Genomic DNA, 18,965 nt, shown 5'->3' with positions numbered 1-18,965 from the left:
AGCCTCCCTCTATCAGGTTCACTCTGGCTTGTATTCCAAAGATTTCTTTGTTGCATTCATGTGTTGGTGTTTTGATGGTTTTCCACCCCCTGACTCCCCCTCTTCCGGGCTCAGACCCTTCTCTAATGTTTTGCCTTCCTCCGTCGGGTGCACTATGGTTCTCATTTGCATGCTTTCCCCTTTTGCTTTCACAGTTCTTTGGGTGACAGCTCTTCACCCTTGGATCCCTCTCTTTTCCGAGTTCAGGCCCTTCTCAAATCTTAGCCTTCCTCCGTCGGGTTCACTACTGCTTTTGAGAAAGCCTCCCTATGTCGGGTTCACTACGGGTTTTCAGAACAATTTTAATGGTGACATTCACAAGTCTTAATGTCTTTTAGAACAGTTTATTGTGGACACCCCTCTGCCGGGTTCATTTTTGTCAACACACTGTTTATTTGGACTTCATGCTTTGCTCTGTGCTATCAGCATCCCTCCGTCGGGTTCACTCTTTCAAATTGTTTCCTTTCACACAATTCTTTCTCTTGAGTTCACTATGCAGGATTCACCTCCCTTAGCTTTCAAATTACGTGCAGGTCAAAGACTTTCAACTGTACAGGACGTTTTGCTAGACCCCTGTATGACCACTTTGAACTTTTCCTTGTGGCTCTCCTAGGGCCTTCTTGTATCGGCAGTTCAACAAACACAGGATCAACCAGAGTCTCTTGCCTGTGCACCCCCATGGTGCCGGATGCCTCTGCAGCTGGTTTTCTCTCAATGGTCACAGTTCTTTAATTTTCCACTTTGTGACTTTCATTCAACACAGTTCGGTTTCTTATCGGTTCTTCCCTCGACTCACCGTCTGTGATGAACTGCTTGGCTTTATTTGTATCTGGAGTCAAGGACGGTACCATAGTAGCAGGCATCTTCCTCTGTCCTTATCAGCTTAGACATGCTCTGTGTACCGTGGACATCTGCTGCAATGTTCGCACTCTTATGTTTCCTTCTGCGGAGGCTTCGCAGGTCTGGGTCGCAAAGGGCCAGGTCGCTTCCCTCCTTGTCGCCTCTTCAGTTCCCGCCGCCTTTCTCCTCCTCTTGAACTGCCATGCTTGGATAGCTCTCTTGTCGTGCGGTCTGCCTTGCTCATATTGTGCTCTTATGCTCCACCTTTTATCCCTCTGGGGAAAAGAAAGGGATGTCCAGGTGTGTGAGGTTCTGGTCAATCGCCTGACTTTGCCTGACCCTTTTGTTGGGACATGTCAGGTAAACAGTTTTATTAGTCTGTTGTCTTTCGTGGGGTAAGACAGTTTTTGTGTTGGAAAGAGGAGGGGTTAGTGTGTCTGATTGTCCTACATGGTAGGATGGGGAAAAGCTGCTATATGGAATTCCAACCCTCATACCAGAGGGTTTGATAAACTGAGAAGTGTGAGATTGATAGGGTTTGTGAGACAGACTGGAATGACTGGGATTATTATCGTTAACGGAACAGGTGGGGTTTTGGGAATGATAGGGTTGATTCAAAGTAGACTGGGTGTTCGGAAAAGAATAATCAAAGTGACATGGAGAAGAATGATTGAGAGCATAGCATTCAGGCCAAAACAGGAAAACAGGGATTCTGGGAATTATGGTTTTCGAATGTATCAGGGTTTGGGTTCCTAGGGAATTTACCAGATATGGAGGGGTCATTGGATTTGAATAAGGGAGATTTTTCAGGTGGAGTGGAGGTTGAGTTGGTGCAGCCTATAAAAGCTTCGAGAAGCTCGTCTTCCTTGTCCCTTTCTTCTGCATAATACTGGGCCTCACCTTGGATATTCCCCCAAGCAAAACCCTGGGCTCCCTTACCCAGGTGATCCTCTCTCATTCGTCCATCCTCAGGGTTGGGATCTGGGAGCACCAGCCCGTCCCTGGCCACCAGAATAAGGGATTCTTGAAGTCTACCAGGGAGAATAACCTCAGGCTTCTCACACTATGCCATTGCTATATTCCTGCCAGACACCAGTCAAGATATCAGGGAGAGTTTGATGAGTAAATTAAACATGACAGTATCATATACTGGGGAGAGGATAATATGTTCTACCCCAGGGATTCACTATGTGAATGAACAAGAATTCATAACAGCATTCTATGGTCAGAAAGCACTGCGAAGGGTGCCACTAAACCCAGAAGTGTTCCTTCATGGAGTACACATTTTGTTAGCATGGCTTCAAAGAATACAGGACAAAATATTGAGATGACCTGCAGGGTTTTTGTTTCATCCAGAAGTACCCACGGACATGGCGGAAGGGCAGATCATGATAATTGAGCTAGAAGCAGCAATAGTAAGAGAGAACAGAGTCATTTTACATGCGATAGACAAGGAAGGAATACATTGGTGCTTGTAGCTCTTTTTTTTTTTATAACTCTGTTTATTGAATTTAAACAGCACAACGAAAAAGCAGATGTTAAGCATAGACATACATCAGAAAAAGAAACATGGCAATATCAACAGCGGCAGAGGCACTGCAGGGCCTGGGGCCATGAGACGGATTTCATTGAGCATCGGGCCATTTACCCCATATCCTTTCAAATTTACGGGGGCAACCCCACGCGTTATAGATCCGGCATTCTGAAGCTGCAGATCTGTCCAGTTCATTGCTCCAACAGTTCAGACACAGTGGGTCTGCAGAGCCCCAGTTAGCCGCGATAAGTCTCTTGCCCGACCCCAGCGCAACCGCCAAGAACATTTTCCCATATTTTGTCAAGTCCACTTCTCCCCAGATGCCCAGAAGTGCCATTTTGGGATCTTTAGGAATTGGCGTCACCAGGACAGTAGAGATCGTATTGATACAGTCCCCCCAGAAGACTTGTAGCACTTGACAGTCCCAGATCATATGGTAGAAGGTGGCCGGCTCAGTTTTGCATCTAATACATGTCCCATCCTCAGATCCCCCCCATCTGGCCATGGCAGTGCGCGAATAATAAGAGCGATGAAGGATTCTCAGTTGTATTAGTCTGAGCTTGGTTTCTATCCCGATTTCTCTAGGGGACATTAATGCCTCTATCCAGTCTTCAGGTTCCAGCTCACCTAAGTCTCTTTCCCACCTTTCTTTGAGCCCATTGAGTTGTGTGGGCCGAAGGAGTTGAGGGCCTGATAGAGGGTAGAGGTGACCTTGGAGGGATTACGCTGCGGGAGGACGTTGGTCTCAATGGGAACGCAGGCGGGTATGTTTGTTGTGTCAGGGAACTGAGCGCGGATGGCGTGGGCCAGCTGCGCATGCTGAAAGCGGTCCATAGGTGCTAAGCCGAATTGCTCTTGCAGGGTATCGAAGTCTAGGAGGTGACTCCCCTGGATCACATGTGCTAGTGTATTTATCCCTTTTGCTCCCCAGTGTTCAAAAGAGACGGTTTTCACTATCTCCGGAAGGTGCGCGTTCTGCCATATCGGTTGGGATAGTGTTGGTTTCCCTTTCCAGCCGACCAGTTTGTGTGCGTCCCGCCAAGCGCGGCGGATATGGTGCGTTATTTTTGGTAACGTCGGGAGTTGGTTGTTGGTGGCATACAGGATCTGCAGAGGGGTTATTGGGGACATGGTCTCTATTTCAATACGGATATGTGGCAGTGTGGGGTCTGCGTGTCCCCAGTCGTTTACCACCCCGATCTGTGTCGCAAGGTAGTACGTACGTATACAGGGTAGACCGATGCCCCCCTCCCATACTGATCTCCCCATAGCAGTGTCCGAATGTTCTTGTCAATAAGCGTAAAAGTTTCCCGGGGGATGGTGAGCGGGGCGTTTTGGAGAACATACAAGAGTGTGGGGAGGGTCATCATTTTGAATAGTGCGGCTCTAAATATTAGCGATAGGGGGAGTGATTGCCAGTGGGAGACATCCCCATTAAACCGTTCTATTACCGGCTGAAGGTTGAGTTGGAGGAACCCTTCTAGTGTCGGGTCAAGCCGTATGCCCAGATATTTAAATTCCCTGATACAGACATGGTATGGGCAGGCCTCAGGGATCACGGACTCGCCGCCTTGGATCGGGAAGTAAATGGTTTTGGCCTAATTTACCTTTACACCCGCAAAGTTTTGATTCTCCTTGAGGATAAGGGAGACAGTCGTGCATGAGGTGCACGGGTTGCTAAGGTATATAAGGAGGTCATCCGCATATAGCGTGAGTCGGTCCTCTCCTCCCCCCGGCCAGGCAAATCCGGACCAATTCTTGTTCGCTCTGAGCTCTATTGCAAGTGTTTCAATAGCAAGGAGAAAGAGGAGTGGGGACAATGGGCACCCCTGCCTAGTGCCTCGCCCCAGAGGGAATGGTTTGGAGAACCTACCGTTCACCCTCACCGTGGCCTCTGGGGATGCGTAGAGGAGTTTGACCCATGATATGAACGTTTGCCCGAGGTTCATTCTAGCCATGATTGCCCACAAAGCGTCCCACCCCACGGAATCAAATGCCTTCTCAAAATCCACTGCCATCTACTCAGCGCGAGTTGAATTCTGCGTAGGTTCATGCAGGTGGATTTGTTGGGCATGAATCCACACTGATCAGGGTGGACGAGAGTCCCAATCACCTTCAATAGTCTATTAGCGAGCGTTCTGGCAAGGACCTTGGCTTCTCCGTTGATCAGTGAGATGGGGCGGTAGGAAGCGCAGTCCTCTGGGGGTTTTCCGGGTTTATGTATGACCACTATGCACGCCTTCCTGAGGTCCAGGGGGGAGTGCCCCTTATTCTTTACTATGTAGGAACATACGGTGCATATGAGTCGATAATGTGCCACCAAGACATTTCCAGGTCTCTGTGGGGAAGCTGTTGGGGCCCAGAGTTTTCCCGGTTTGGAGCTGTACAAGTGCCTCTTGTATTTCCAGCTCTGTGATTTGAGCATTCAGGAGGTCTGATTGGTGTTGTGGGAGTTTCGGGATCTCTATCCGGTCAAGATAGCAAGAGGGCTCGATCGCAGGGCTTCCGGTGGGTGGGGTGTAGAGTTTCTTGAAGTAGGCAGCGAATGCTTCCACGATGTCAGAGTCCTCTGTCAGCAATGCTCCCTCTGGAGATCTGATAGCACGCACCTGTCCTCTGTTTTTTTCACGTTTCTCCAACCAGGCCAGGGTTTTATTTGCTTTATCACCTCGTTCATAAATTTGGCTCCTGACGAGCTGATGGGCTGTTCGTGCGTTGTCCAGGGCCAGGTTGCTGAGGGCATCCTTTGTTGCCTGGGTGCTGTGTGCTAGGATTTGCCGTTTGCATTCCAGTGTTTCTGCTTCCCTGATCTTTTGGGTGTGTCGTTTCCGGTGGGCGGAAACCGCTGAGATAGCTTCACCTCGGAGGACTGTCTTATATGTCTCCCAAATCGAGATCGGGCATTCCACCGAGCCTTCATTTATTTCGAAGTATTCTGCTGTCTTTTTTTCAAGTTCTTCCGCTATTTCAGGGAGCTGCAAGTGGTATGTGTTCAAGCGCCAGTTGCGATCCGGGCATTGCCAGGCATTCTTCATGGTTAGAAGGAGCGGAGAGTGGTCCGAAATTCCCTTTGCGAGGAATTCAGCAGATAGAAGCCTGTGGTTGGTGTTACAGGGGATGAAGGCATAATCGATCTGTGAGAGTGATTTATGGACGCCAGAGAAAAAGGAGAAGCCAGGCTCATCACTATGGAGTGAGCGCCATGTGTCTGTTAGCCCCTGTGCATCGTCGAACGTAGCGAGCGATGTCGGGACAGGGCGGGTCCCAGGTCTCCTGTAAGATCTATCGACTGTAACGTCCATCACTTTGTTGAAATCTCCTCCTATCACCCACAGGTCGGCCTCCTCTTCCAGGAGCAAGGTCCGTAATTCAGTCAACAGTTCCGTGAGCGTGGGGGGGGGGCATAGATTGCGACGAGACCCCATTTCTCACCCCAGATGTCAGCAAGCAGCATCACATAGCGGCCCCGAGGGTCGGTTCTGACTTTCCTGACCTGTAGGGGAACTCGTTTATGGACGAGTATCATCGTACCCCCGGCACCTTTTGGGAATCCGGCATGGTAGGTATGCGGGTAATTGGATCTTTTGAAAAAGTTAGTGTTCGTGCCAATCAGATGTGTTTCATTTAGGAGGACTATGTCGGGTGAATACCGGTTGAGATACTGGAGCACCAATCTTCATTTTACGCTGGAGCCAAGGCCGTTAACATTCCAGGACAGTAAGGATAGCATGTTGGTGTTTGCTTTAACTGCGTGGGTCTCTTGACGGGGCATCTGGAAGGATTATGGCGGTCCCATGTGTTTCCGAGGTGTGCAGAGGTATACACCAGAGGGAGACATCCGGGGGTTGCCCCGTAGTGGTGTGGTTGATGACTGGGTAGCTCGGGTATCCTTGGCCTCGCCCGCAGATGGTGCTTGATTCTCTTGCCAGCATACGTCGGTGTCATGCCTTCTCATCCTGTGAATCTGATTACTTACACCCCTAAAACTCCCCCCACCCTGTACTACCCCCCCAACTGGGAGCACCTGTCGCCCAAACATTAAACTTATAACTTAGAGAACTTCCTCGGGATGGCCCGGACTGGGGTAGCACCCGCACTGCAGGAGGGGCGGCAGCCGCTAGATGAACGTTCCCATGTTGCTGTACTGAAGGTTAAACCCCATATTGCAGAGGCCTTATCCCTTATCCGTGGGGCTCATGGCCGAGTCCTGCGTATTGTCACCATCGCATTGGTCGGAGATCGAGAGGGCGAGGGATGCCCAGTCCAAGGCTTCTACATAGGCGGGCCAGGAGGTGTGCGCCATGCTCTGGAGTCAGTGAGGACTCGTGTTTCGAGCCAGTCCCATGCATTTTTGGGGTTGTAGAATAGATGAGTGGTGCCCTCGTAGTGGACTTTAAGCAGTGCCGGGAAGAACAGGGCATATTTGACTGATAGTGACTGAAGTTTCTTCTTGACTGAGTCGAACGACTGGTGGGCCTTTTGAACTTCCTTAGTGTAGTCAGGGTAGAACCCGACCCTGTAGCCGTTGTATGTGATCGGGCCAGAGGCCCTTGCCATTTGTAGGATCGCATCGCGGTTGCGATAATTCAATAGGCGTACAATTATTGTTCTAGGCTGGGCACCGGGGTAGGTTGGCCGGTGGGCTCCCTGTGTGCACTTTCTATGGAGAAGAATTTTTTAGGGGCGAAGACATGAGCGAGCCAATCCTCAAGGAACAGTTCAGTGCTGGGGCCTTCCTCCTTCTCCGGTATACCAAGGATCCTAACATTATTACGTTGCGCCCTCCCCTCGCTGTCCTCAGCGCGATATTCCAGCTGGGTGACTTTTTGGGTGATTGCGGTGAGTTGTTGTTCCAGCCGGTGGACAGTGTCTTCTTTGGCAGACACCCTCTGCTCTGTCTCACCTACCCTAGCAGACAGGTTGCGGATATCCTGGCGTATGAGGGACACCTCAGTGGATAGGCCTCCTATTTTGAGTTCCAATAACGTTCTCGAGTCCCCAATCGATTTCGTGAGGTCTGTCAGCGAGATTGGTGGGTCGTGGGGTTCTTCACTGGTCCCTTCCTCTTCTAGAGTCCCATCGTGTAGAGGTCCATCTTACTTTGAAGAGTCTGCCTTTTGGACTTTTCGTTTCCCATGTCGTGGTTGATCCACTAGGTATAGCGGCAGGTCCGGGTATTTCGCTTTGTGGAATTGGGAGGGACCTTGCGTGGGTCCGATGGCTGTGTAGAGGTAGCACAAGGTGCCCGCTGTTTGTCCGTGCGAGTGCTGCACGAAAATAGCAGAGCGTAATCTCTATGGGTATGGGCTTCTCCTCCAGGGCCGCCAGGCGTATGGGGAAGGTGCAGCATGAGTGGGGGAAAACTCGCCCCTGTGGTAATGGTGCCCCGTGGGGGTCGTTCTGTTGTGTGTCCCCTCGAGTTGCGGTCGCTGCGCAGCAGGGGGCAGAGAGAAGGAAGTCTGGGGGTCCACAGTGGACAGGGGGTGGCTCTGTTGGTCATAAGGAGAGGCACTTCCTGCCACCACACTCCCAGTTCAGTTCGATCATGCCCAAGCCTCGTGGGGAGGACAGTGTAATAAATAGAGGAGGCAGTAATTATAGGTTAAAGTATGCGCCTCTATTTCGTGCACTGGTATACCCCTTGTTATTGTGGGGTCCGCTTGCTGTGTATCATCCACCAGCAGGGGTGCGCAGCACACAGCTCTATTTGTTGTGCTGCAGTTCGACCCCGGTCAATGCAGTCTTGCTGATGGGGAGGGGAGTGGGTTTCCAGGGGGAGAGCAGGCAATGTGGGCCCGTATGCAGATTGGCGTCTTCGTGTAGGGGGGTATGGCGGAGTGTTTCACTCGGTACCTTCCATCGTGTCAGGGCTCCGCTGCTCTGCTGCGTTGTCAGGGCCAGGAGGGGTGCCGTTATGGATGGCACCGGTCGCAGCTGCTTCCAGTCTCGTCCCCTGCAAAATCCCCAGGGTCGGGCAGACGAAGGGGACCGTAGTTAGGTATCCGTCAGTGTCGGCGGGGCACCTCCGGGTCTTGTAGGCAGCCCGGCAGTGAGTTTCAGTGCGGCTTCTCGCACTGGATCCCTCGCGTTCACCGTGCCACGGAGGGGGAGGGGTGGGCGGTCGCACCGCCCGTGCCACTATGGCTGCGGTTCGCCCGCCTGCAGGATTCAGGTGGATTCCAGCTTCCCCCCGATTCGATTTCTCTCGGGGATGCGGCGAAGGCTTCCCTGCTGTGTCCGCCTCCACCCGTGTGCCTTCGGGGTGATATTGTTTAGTAGAAGGGAATATATTGGAGGATAAGTGTAGCGGCCGCGGGAGCTGCTATGATTAGCTGCGCATGCGCAGTCGGTACTTGTAGCTCTTGACGAGGTACATGGACTGACTGAATTGACAGATGAAGAATTGTTTACAGACAAGGACTCAGATGATGAAGTGATATTTAGCATCAATCTCAAATATCAGTTACAAATTGCAGCCAGGGACATTCCCCAGAGAATGTCATTAGTGAGGAAAGTGCCATCTTTTCTTGAAGAAGATTTGCCATACGTCCAAGCTCACTATGGGCCAGCAGTCCATATGATGTAGGACTACTAAAAAGAGCTGGGTCAGTCATAATTAAACTAACAATGGGGGCTATTTTACCATGAATAAAACAGTATCCCATGTCAAAAGAAGCTGATGAGGGAATCTATGAAACTATTGCTGCATTAGTACTACAGTGGATATTTGTGCCTTTAAAATCCAAACGCAACATGGCTGTATACCTGATTTAAAAGGCAACAGGAGCGTTGTGGAGATTTATACAGGATCTACACTCGCCAAATAATATTGTTGAGGCAGAATTCCCATTAGTGCCAAATCCAGCCACAATCTTTTCTGCACCATCCCATCTAAAGCTAAATATTTTACAGTGATTGATCTAAAGAATGCCTTCTTTTTAATTTCCTTAAACCCAGAATCACAATACTTGACCATGTTCACTTACCGCGGGATTCAACTACAACATACCCATTTACCGCACGGGTACTGTAAATCACCCCCGGTCTTCAACCGAATGTTGCAGATGGACTTAGGAAATGTACAACTTGACAGTGCGGTCATCCAAAATGTAGAGGAAGAATGCAGGAGAGACTCAGTGAAACGGATGACAGTATTGGTAGACAAGGGGTACAATGTGGACAAAGACAAATTAAAATAGCGACCACTGTGATACTGTGTAGTGCCTTATGGTCGCCTAGAGACCCCTGTAATACTGTGTAGTGCCTTATGGTCACCCAGAGACTATCGTAATTTTGTGTAGTGCCTTATGGTCGCCCAGAGACCATTGTATTACTGTGTAGTGCCTTATGGTCACCCAGCGACCACTGTGATACTGTGTAGTGCCTTATGGTCGCCCAGAGACCTTTGTGATATTATGTAGCGCCTTATGGTCGCCCAGAGACCATTGTATTACTGTGTAGTGCCTTATGGTCACCCAGCGACCACTGTGATACTGTGTAGTGCCTTATGGTCGCCCAGAGACCATTGTCTTGTAAACCACCTACCCACCAAACCAAGTACTAGCTACGCACAATGTCCAGCCTACTAAGCTTCTACTGCATCATGGCTATTGCTACACTTCCTGCTACCAGCAAGCTGGGCAGCTACACAGAGACCCCACTACACTCACATGCACCTCTATTACATATATCACCAGATATTATGACTAACACGTATGCATATACTGACTCCAAACACCAAGCTCTGCCAGAACCTCTAGCTTACACTTCCAAGCCTAGCTCCACCCGCGATAGAAATAGCAAACTACGCGCTAGACTTAACAAACTCCATGATACACCCAGACGACTCCTCCTTCTTACAAATTCTGATATGAAACACCAAATTGGCAATACAGGCTACGCCTCCAACCGCACCCGAGCTTCAACGCTCACCCAAATACCTGTGCCCAAGACTAAATCCAGTGCTAAAAACACTCCTAATCCTACACTTACCAAAGAGGAAACTAAGGACCATTCCTATAAAGGAGCACTTCTCAATGCCAGGTCACTAGTTGCACATGCCCTTGAGATAGCTGATCTAATCACTGAGAATAACCTGGACTTCATTGCTATAACTGAAACCTGGCTACACCAGGCAGCAGGCCCATCACTTATGTTAGCCATACCTGACGGCTACACTATATGCAGACAAGACCGAGAGGGCACCCGCGGAGGCGGAATTGCCATTATCTCTAAATCAAGCCTCTCACTAAGACTAGCCCCTGCACTAACGCTACAATCCTGTGAAGCCCTCACTGCTAAACTCCTTATAAATAATAATCAATCCCTAACTATTCACCTAATCTATAGACCTCCAGGCCCGCTTGGGACCTTCGAAGAGGATCTACACAAGTTACTAACCCTCAATGCTAAAACCACCTCTCAATTGCTGGTATTAGGGGATTTTAACTTAGGATTTAACGACAAAACAGATGTGCATGCCGCGACCATCGCCCAAGCTATTAATTCCCTAGGCTTCTCCCAAAAAGTCAACAACCCTACCCATACGAAAGGTAGAATATTAGACTGGATCGCTGACTCTAACTGTACTACAGTCATCTCCTCTATCTCGGCTTTATCATGGTCTGACCACTCATTAGTGTCCTTTGACCTCCTAACCTCCCAACCATCCGCTACAGTCGTCCCCATGGCACCTTCATGCCCCACAAGAAACAAAAAGATTATGACAATAGATAATGTCATACCTGCTATTCTTCCAACCTTAAACGCCTTGCCTGACAATCTAGACCCCGGCACTTTAGTTCACGAGTATAACAAAATTATGACTGATACCTTGGACAAAATTGCCCCACTTAAAATGCGCACAAGCAAACCCAAAGCCCATCTAAATAAATGGTTCACGCCCGAACTCAAGGCCTTACGCCTCACCAAGAGAAAATATGAATCCAACTGGAAAATATGTGCAACTGCTGAGAACAAGGCTAACCTAATATCTATCTCCCGTCAATACAAAAACGCAGTCTGTCTGGCTAAGAAAAACTCATACAACGATCGTATCGCCAATTCTAAATCAAGCATGAAGGAACTCTTCTCCATCCTAAAGGAACTTGAGTCACCTATTGCCATACCAGACACTTGCACTAAAGATCAGACCTGGTGTTCTGACATCCAATATGCTCTATCTAATAAAATCACTACCCTCCAAAACAAAATTCAACTGAAAAAAGACTCGCTTAAACTCCCTACACTGTCACCACCTAAGGCGATCCACATGCCTCAACATACCAAATTTTCCTTCACCAAAACTTCCACACTTGAGATTGAAAAAATTATCCTCACCCTCAAACCATCCAACTGCAAAGGTGACATCTGCCCAGCACAGCTAATAAAAGACGCTGCCAGAGACCTATCACCATTTATCTCCAAACTGGTCAATGCATCCTTCTCTACAGGCATCATCCCAGCTAATCTAAAACAATCCTGGGTGCTCCCGTTGCTTAAAAAGCAAACTCTAGATCCTCTTATCCCCACCAATTACCGCCCAATCACTACAGTTCCGTTTCTGCTAAAGATCCTGGACAAAGTGGCCTATATACAGATTCAAAACTACCTTGAACTGCACAAACTACTAGGAACTAGACAATCTGGCTTCCGCCCACTACACGGAACGGAAACAGCCCTGATTGACTTAAAGGCCCAAATAGACGAACTGAGAGATCAGGGCAAGACAGCCCTCCTCCTCCTACTAGATCTCTCAGCTGCGTTTGATCTTGTGGACCACAAAGTCCTCTGCAAACACCTGGACGTTGCCGCTCACTTCTCCACCCAAGCCATCAGTTGGATAGAATCCTTTCTAAGTGAGAGAACTATGAGAGTCTTTTCCCCTTCGGCAGCAGCTGACCCTATACCTATTACTTGTGGAGTCCCTCAGGGATCCTGCGTCTCTCCGACCCTCTACAATATATTCACCAAACCTCTGTTCGACGATCTGGACAATCTCGGTATCACCTACACTAACTATGCAGATGATACACAGATTCTCTTCCCACTTTCTGGGGATCACAGCAGGGATGGGGAGTTGGTGAATAGAGTGTATCTCATCATTCAGGCATGGATGGCCACTCACGGTCTTTGCCTGAATGATGATAAGACAGAGTTGATCATTCTGGGCACACAAGCTAATATTAACAAATTGGGCCCGGATTACTCAGCCTTCAGCATAGACGGAAATGCCATTAAAGTCTCGAGGGAAGTAAAAACACTTGGTTTCTATCTCGACTCTACCCTGTCCTTCACTAAACAGGTAAACTCCCTAGCCTCCACTACTGCCTACACTTGTAAATTGATCAGAGCAGGCAAGCCCTTCCTGTCCAATACCAGCTGCCTAATCCTGGCTAGAGCCTTAATTCTTTCCCGACTAGACTACTGTAATGCCCTATACAGTAGCGCCAATAAAGCCACTACCCTAAGACTTCAAATTCTACAAAATAATGCTCTCAGAGCTGCATTAGGAATAAAAAAGAGGGAGCATATCTCCTCGACTAGGCGGCAACATAAATGGCTCTCTACGGAGAATAAAATCCAGCTAAAAATGATCTCATTAACCCATAAGGCCTTAAATAATGCAGCTCCCAGCTACTTAATGGACAAAATAAAAAGAAAAACTTCTAATAGACCCATGAGAATCGCCAATTCCAATTGTTTGGCAGTACCTAGATTCAGACTCGCCAAAATTGGTGGCGCCTGCTTCCCTGTGAAAGCTGCTAACCTGTGGAACGCCCTGCCACCTAACCTAAGAGCTGACCAACCCTTCCCCCATTTCAGAAGGAACCTTATCAAACACATTATCGCCAACAACGACTTAACACCCGAACACTCACAAGTGTAGTCCGACCCAATGCACCCTGACGTGACATCAACCTTTATGCTTATTACCGCAAATCCTGTATGTTGCTAACTGTACATTCATGTAAATACGGCAAATCTTTATCTGTACATTCTTGTAATTTGTGCAATATGGTGTAATATTGTAAATTCATTTATATAACATTGTAACATTGTAAGCTTCGCATATACTTGTTGCTGCGCCCGGTAACCTAAGGGTCTGGTGCGCAATATAAATAAATAAACAAACAAACAAACAAACAAACAATATTGTCAGGGGGAGGTTCCATAATAGGTCAGCTCATATCAAAAGAAGGGAGGAAGGTGACACCTGAAAGAGCAGAAGCAATCATGAAAACATGGAGGCCAGAGACAGTGAAAGAATTACAGCAATGTCTAGGCCTTCGCAATTTCTGTAGATCATGGGTCTTCGACTACAGCACATATGTCAGACCACTTTTAAAAGGACTAAAAGAAGCATAGAAAGAGACATCATCTGGACAGGTGAGATGATAGATGCCTTTGATTAGTTGAAACTAGCAATCAGCACAGCTCCAGTGGTAGGGGTCCCAAATTACAATGAAGGCTTTTTTCAGTTTTCCCATTCAAATGGAGTAGTAACGATGGCTGTTCTCACACAGAAAACTACCATGGGACACAAACCATTAGCATTCTACAGTGGGATCTTAGATCCAGTAATGAGGCCATTACCCATATGATCAAGCATTGGCTGCAACAGCTTTTGCAATTTAGAAGTCAGCCAGCATAACTATAGGTTGTTCAGTTACATTATATGTTGAACATGCTGTTTTTGCCATCCTTGAAAAACCAAAGAGTACATTGACCAAACAGAGAGCATCAGGCTGCGAGGTGATTATATCAAATCCATCAATAAATATGTGTCAGTGTAGAGTGGTACAGCCAACCAGATATATAGCAGAGACAGTGGAAGAAGGAGATTATGTGCATGATTGCACCAACTACTCTGAATATCATCATGATGTACCCTACACCAAGGAAAATGCCCTATGAGGGGGGATGATTCTCTTTATTGATGGGTCATTGTCGATCGACCAGAGCACTGGTGAGAGGCATAGTGGAACAGCAGTGATGAAGACATGGAAGAATAACATCTTTGAGATAGTGACAAGTACAAGATTGCAAGTGCATTTTTCAGCACAAGCAGCAGAATTATTTGCATCGATCTGGCTGCTTGAAGGTCATGGGGTCGATGCAGTAACGGTGTATTCTGACTCTACCTATGTGACCTCAACAATACAGGCAAGACTACCACGTTTGAAAAGGAGGGGCTTCTTGCACACATATGGCACACCAGTACAGCATGCGCCATTATTAAACTGGCTCATAGATGTACTTGAACTCCCATTGGCTATCGCTGTGGTGAAATGTGCAGCGCACACCAGAGGTGCAGACTGGATTTCTCACGGCAATGAGGCCACTGACCTAGAAGCAAAAAGAGCAGCATATTTCCCAGAAGTAACTGACATTGCGACTGCACCCAACAGGTATACTTGTGCGAGCAACATGGTGTTGAAGGAGGGCTTTATTACGCTACCCATAGCTCAGATTATTGAGTTAAAGGGGAGGGCACCACCAGAAGAACATGATTTGTGCAAAAGTAGGGGGTACTCATTGTCCTCCACAGATGCAATATGGTGTCAGGACAGCACCGGGAAAACAGTTATGCCCCTAGGGCTACTTATAGTAGCATTGCAACAGCTACACTACCCAGCATACATAACAAAAGAATGTCTTGCAGTAATGATGTCAGAAAAATGGTTTGTCCCTAACTTGAATGAGCATGTTGCAAATTTCATTATTAACGGCTTGATTTGTTAGACATTTACTTCTGGCCATACCCTGAGAACTGTGAGAGGTGCAATACACCGTGCTATGGGACCATTTCAGCATTTGGATGTGGACTATGTAGATATGCTCCAAATTTGTAATGGCTACACGTATATGATAGTAGTAGTATGGCCCTTTTCCTGTTGGATCAAAGCTGGTCCATGCACACATCCAGATGGCACATGTGCAGTGAAGTTCCATGTATGTGAGGTATTTCCAAGGTGGGGAGTATGCGATGAGCTACATTCTGATAATGGACCGCACTTTGTTAATGAAATATTCAAACACATCACTATCCTATTGGGGATAACCCACAAGCAAACGGCGTTTGGAGTACCTAAATGGCCTCTTAAAAGAACACATTTCCAAGCTAAAAGGCACTCTAAAAAGGAGCTGGTTACATTGCCTTCCTTTAGCCCTATTTGCCTTATGTAATCAGCCAGGCTCTGACCATCACCTGACTCCACATGAGCTGGTGACGGGATGCAGAATGCATACTCCCATTGCTCCTCTCACACAGGTTCACACTGATGCCAACAACGCTGCTACTGTGTTAGGGAAGGAAATGCATGATTATTTGACAGCTATGATGGAATCTCTTAAATATATATCTTGACAGGTGCAGACAAGGCAGGGGGATAAAAAACAAAGATGAACATGATGAACAAACTCACCTGGACGATTTGTTGAAAGATCCTTTACTCTGGTGATAAAGTGTTACGCTGTCATTTTGTTCAGAAGTGGCACAAGGTTATATCGTGGAAGCTGTCACTCCATCTGCAGTCAAGGTTTAAGGTAGACGAGCAAGGATTCATATCAGTGATATCAGTCTGTATTGAGGTGAGACTACCCACCTGCAAATACTGAACCCGTAGGTGAATGGGAAGTTAGGCGACCACAGACACGAGCGATGACCAGAGCCAGTCAGCAGCAGGAGCAACAGCAAGAATAAGAGGCACATAACTACATTTTCAGCATGAGAACATTTTTCTTCTAACATTTGTCTAAGAAATAAAAGGTCCCTCTCCCTTAAACGCACAAAAAGGGGTAACTATGACTCAGCAAAGATGGCAACAGCGAATGACAACATACCAGATGAGCATAAATTGTTCAGTAGAACAGAAATGTTCTTTACATCCTTCTTTACATCTGGGTTGTAGGTCAATACGATGCCAAATGGTTGTAAATAACCTGATGGGAGCTGTTGCAGACCATAAATAAAACTGTAAAAGGCTTTAATGCCATAAGGGAAGAGCTGAGAGCAATCAGGATCATGATCCTCCAAAACAGATATGTCCTCAATCTGATAACAGCCATGGAGAGGGGCATTTGCACAAAAGTTGGCCACTCTTGCTGCACATAAACACCCTCCCACGATGAAGAAAAACAGACCCTCACAGCAGCCATAACCACGTTGACAGAATTTCACGCAAAAACAGTGGAAGATGTGCAGATGATGACTGGTTTAACTATCTGTTCTCATGGATACCCACCTGCTTGGCTAACACATTCAAAACACTAATGGCCATACTGGTACTAGTACTACTAGCCTCCTGTGTTCTAAGAATAGCAATAAGCCAATGCAAAAAGACTGCCAAATAAGCAGTAAGAATAAAAATGGCGATAGGCCTGGATACTCAACTGCATGAGTATAAACAAATTGATGTCTTCCTCCGTTCCAAAGCAGTAGAAAGTCCTATAGACCCTTCAGGGCCAAAATTCAAATATCCTCTAGATCCCCATAATTACATAGAGCATTGGGTAAATTGTGACATCACTGTTGTATGTAATGACATGCCGTGGAGTATTGATGAACACTTAAGATGTGGGAGCAACTTGAAGGGGGTGAGTAAAGTATGTGTACCCAAAGAACCCTATCTGGGGGAGGGCAGAAGAATCAATGTGGTTGAGGACTCGACCAGAGGGGGTAATGTTTGGAGGCAGATGATTATGTCATCCATAGCATCTGCCCTGCTCCAGCACAATACCGCACTGAGACAACCCTTTCGCCCTTATCCCAGGAAGGTATAGCAGGACATAGAGATGATTTAGGCTGAAGCTGGTAAAAGCATTCTAACTAACATTGTAACAGTAACAAATGCATGCATTAGGCACAAGAAGACATGCACTCCACATGAAGAACATGTACACTAGTTAATATATGCATTTGTACACAAAGAATATTAACATAGCATCCATAAAACCTGAAGACCACTAGCATGATTGATCTGTACATTGAATTCCACATGAACTATGTATGAATATAGCTCACTAACATAGAGATGAGCGATAATTGGGCAGCCATCATCTTAAAAATGGAAGCTGCAGCATACTTTTAAATTAGCAGGTTCCTCAGAACCTGAGGAAAACAAAATACAGCTGAATTCACAGTAATACAGATACGAGCAGAGCTCAGATGGTAGCTGACAATTAGTGGCATGGTTAAAGTGAAATAAGTGAGGATGGGAACAGAGGAACAAAGGCACAGGATAGCAGTTTGCAAGACGCAAGCAGGATACTCCCAGATTAATGAAAGTTTTATCAGAATACAACCAGTCTTTGTTAGCCGGGTGTAGTAAAACAGCAAGCCAAAAGACTCCAAGAACAAAACTCAAGAGTGTCCCTGGTGGAAACAGAAAACATGACAGAGACATTACTATTAGTTAGAATCTCCATAAATAGAAGGTAATTCCATTTCATACACTGTTTTCCAACACATGATCCATAATTGGAGGAGACTGATTATTAATTAGGAGCCAACATAGATAGGACACCTGCCACACTTCCCAAAGCACACACAGACATGAGATGCCAAGCAATGCCAAGTACAAAGAGATTGCCCAATATCATGGCCTGAGAATGAGGGATGGTAACTTTTAACTGAACAATGGACAGTACATGGGCCTCTCTCCCCCTACTCTCCTTCTGGCTCATATCTTCATGACCTGTCAAGTGTCCATGGTTGATTAGCAAGAAACCAACCTTTCAAAACCCTTTGTGTTATGCCACCAATCAAATATTACGCCAACCAATTATTTACTGTAGAAATGATGTATTCTTACTTTTATCAATATAGGGGTGGGTCCAGGTTGGACCACCAGATATATGTAACCCAATGAAATGTCTACATGTGGCCAAACCCACTAACCAATCCTCGATCCCCGTAGGTTTTGCACACTGTGATAATGTTATGGCATCATAGATGAAGTGTTGGTAGTACTAACATGATTGTTTTTTATTTGCACACTGAGAGACACAACATTTGAATGCGTGTATGCTGCCCCACTTTTATTTGGATGATAATTAAGCTGGGTTTTGCCTTACACTTTGTCTGCTCCGTCATTGAGTCTGATTTGGATTGACTCTAGTTGCTCTGGGCCTTTCTGGGACCTTTATTTTGTTGCCTATATAGCTTATATAGCACGCCAGGCCCAAGGGCATCTGGGCACCTTTGGGACTGTCACAACAAAATATATCTCTGTGTCGATAAGTATCCATACCAATCTATTTAATTCTGTCAGAGACTAATACGCTATTTTGTACTATACTACTATCTAGTGAAACACCACCAATGTCAACACTAGCTTCAATTCTATGTTTTAATGTCAAATACGACAGACTTAGCACAGATGTCAAGACTAAAGCTGGAATATCAAATCTAAAGTGATTGGGATTCACCGTGCTAAGGTGAGTTACTTGGATCCTGAGTAATACTTTCTCGAATTATAGGTTGTAGTAAGGAAAGACCGCACCGTTGAGCATTAACAGATGGCAATGCACAACAGCCAATGACTGTTAA

This window comes from Ambystoma mexicanum, chromosome 5q, assembly GCF_040938575.1.
Source record: "Ambystoma mexicanum isolate Mex_15411 chromosome 5q, UKY_AmexF1_1, whole genome shotgun sequence".
NCBI lineage: Eukaryota > Metazoa > Chordata > Amphibia > Caudata > Ambystomatidae > Ambystoma > Ambystoma mexicanum.
This window is presented reverse-complemented; position numbering follows the sequence as displayed.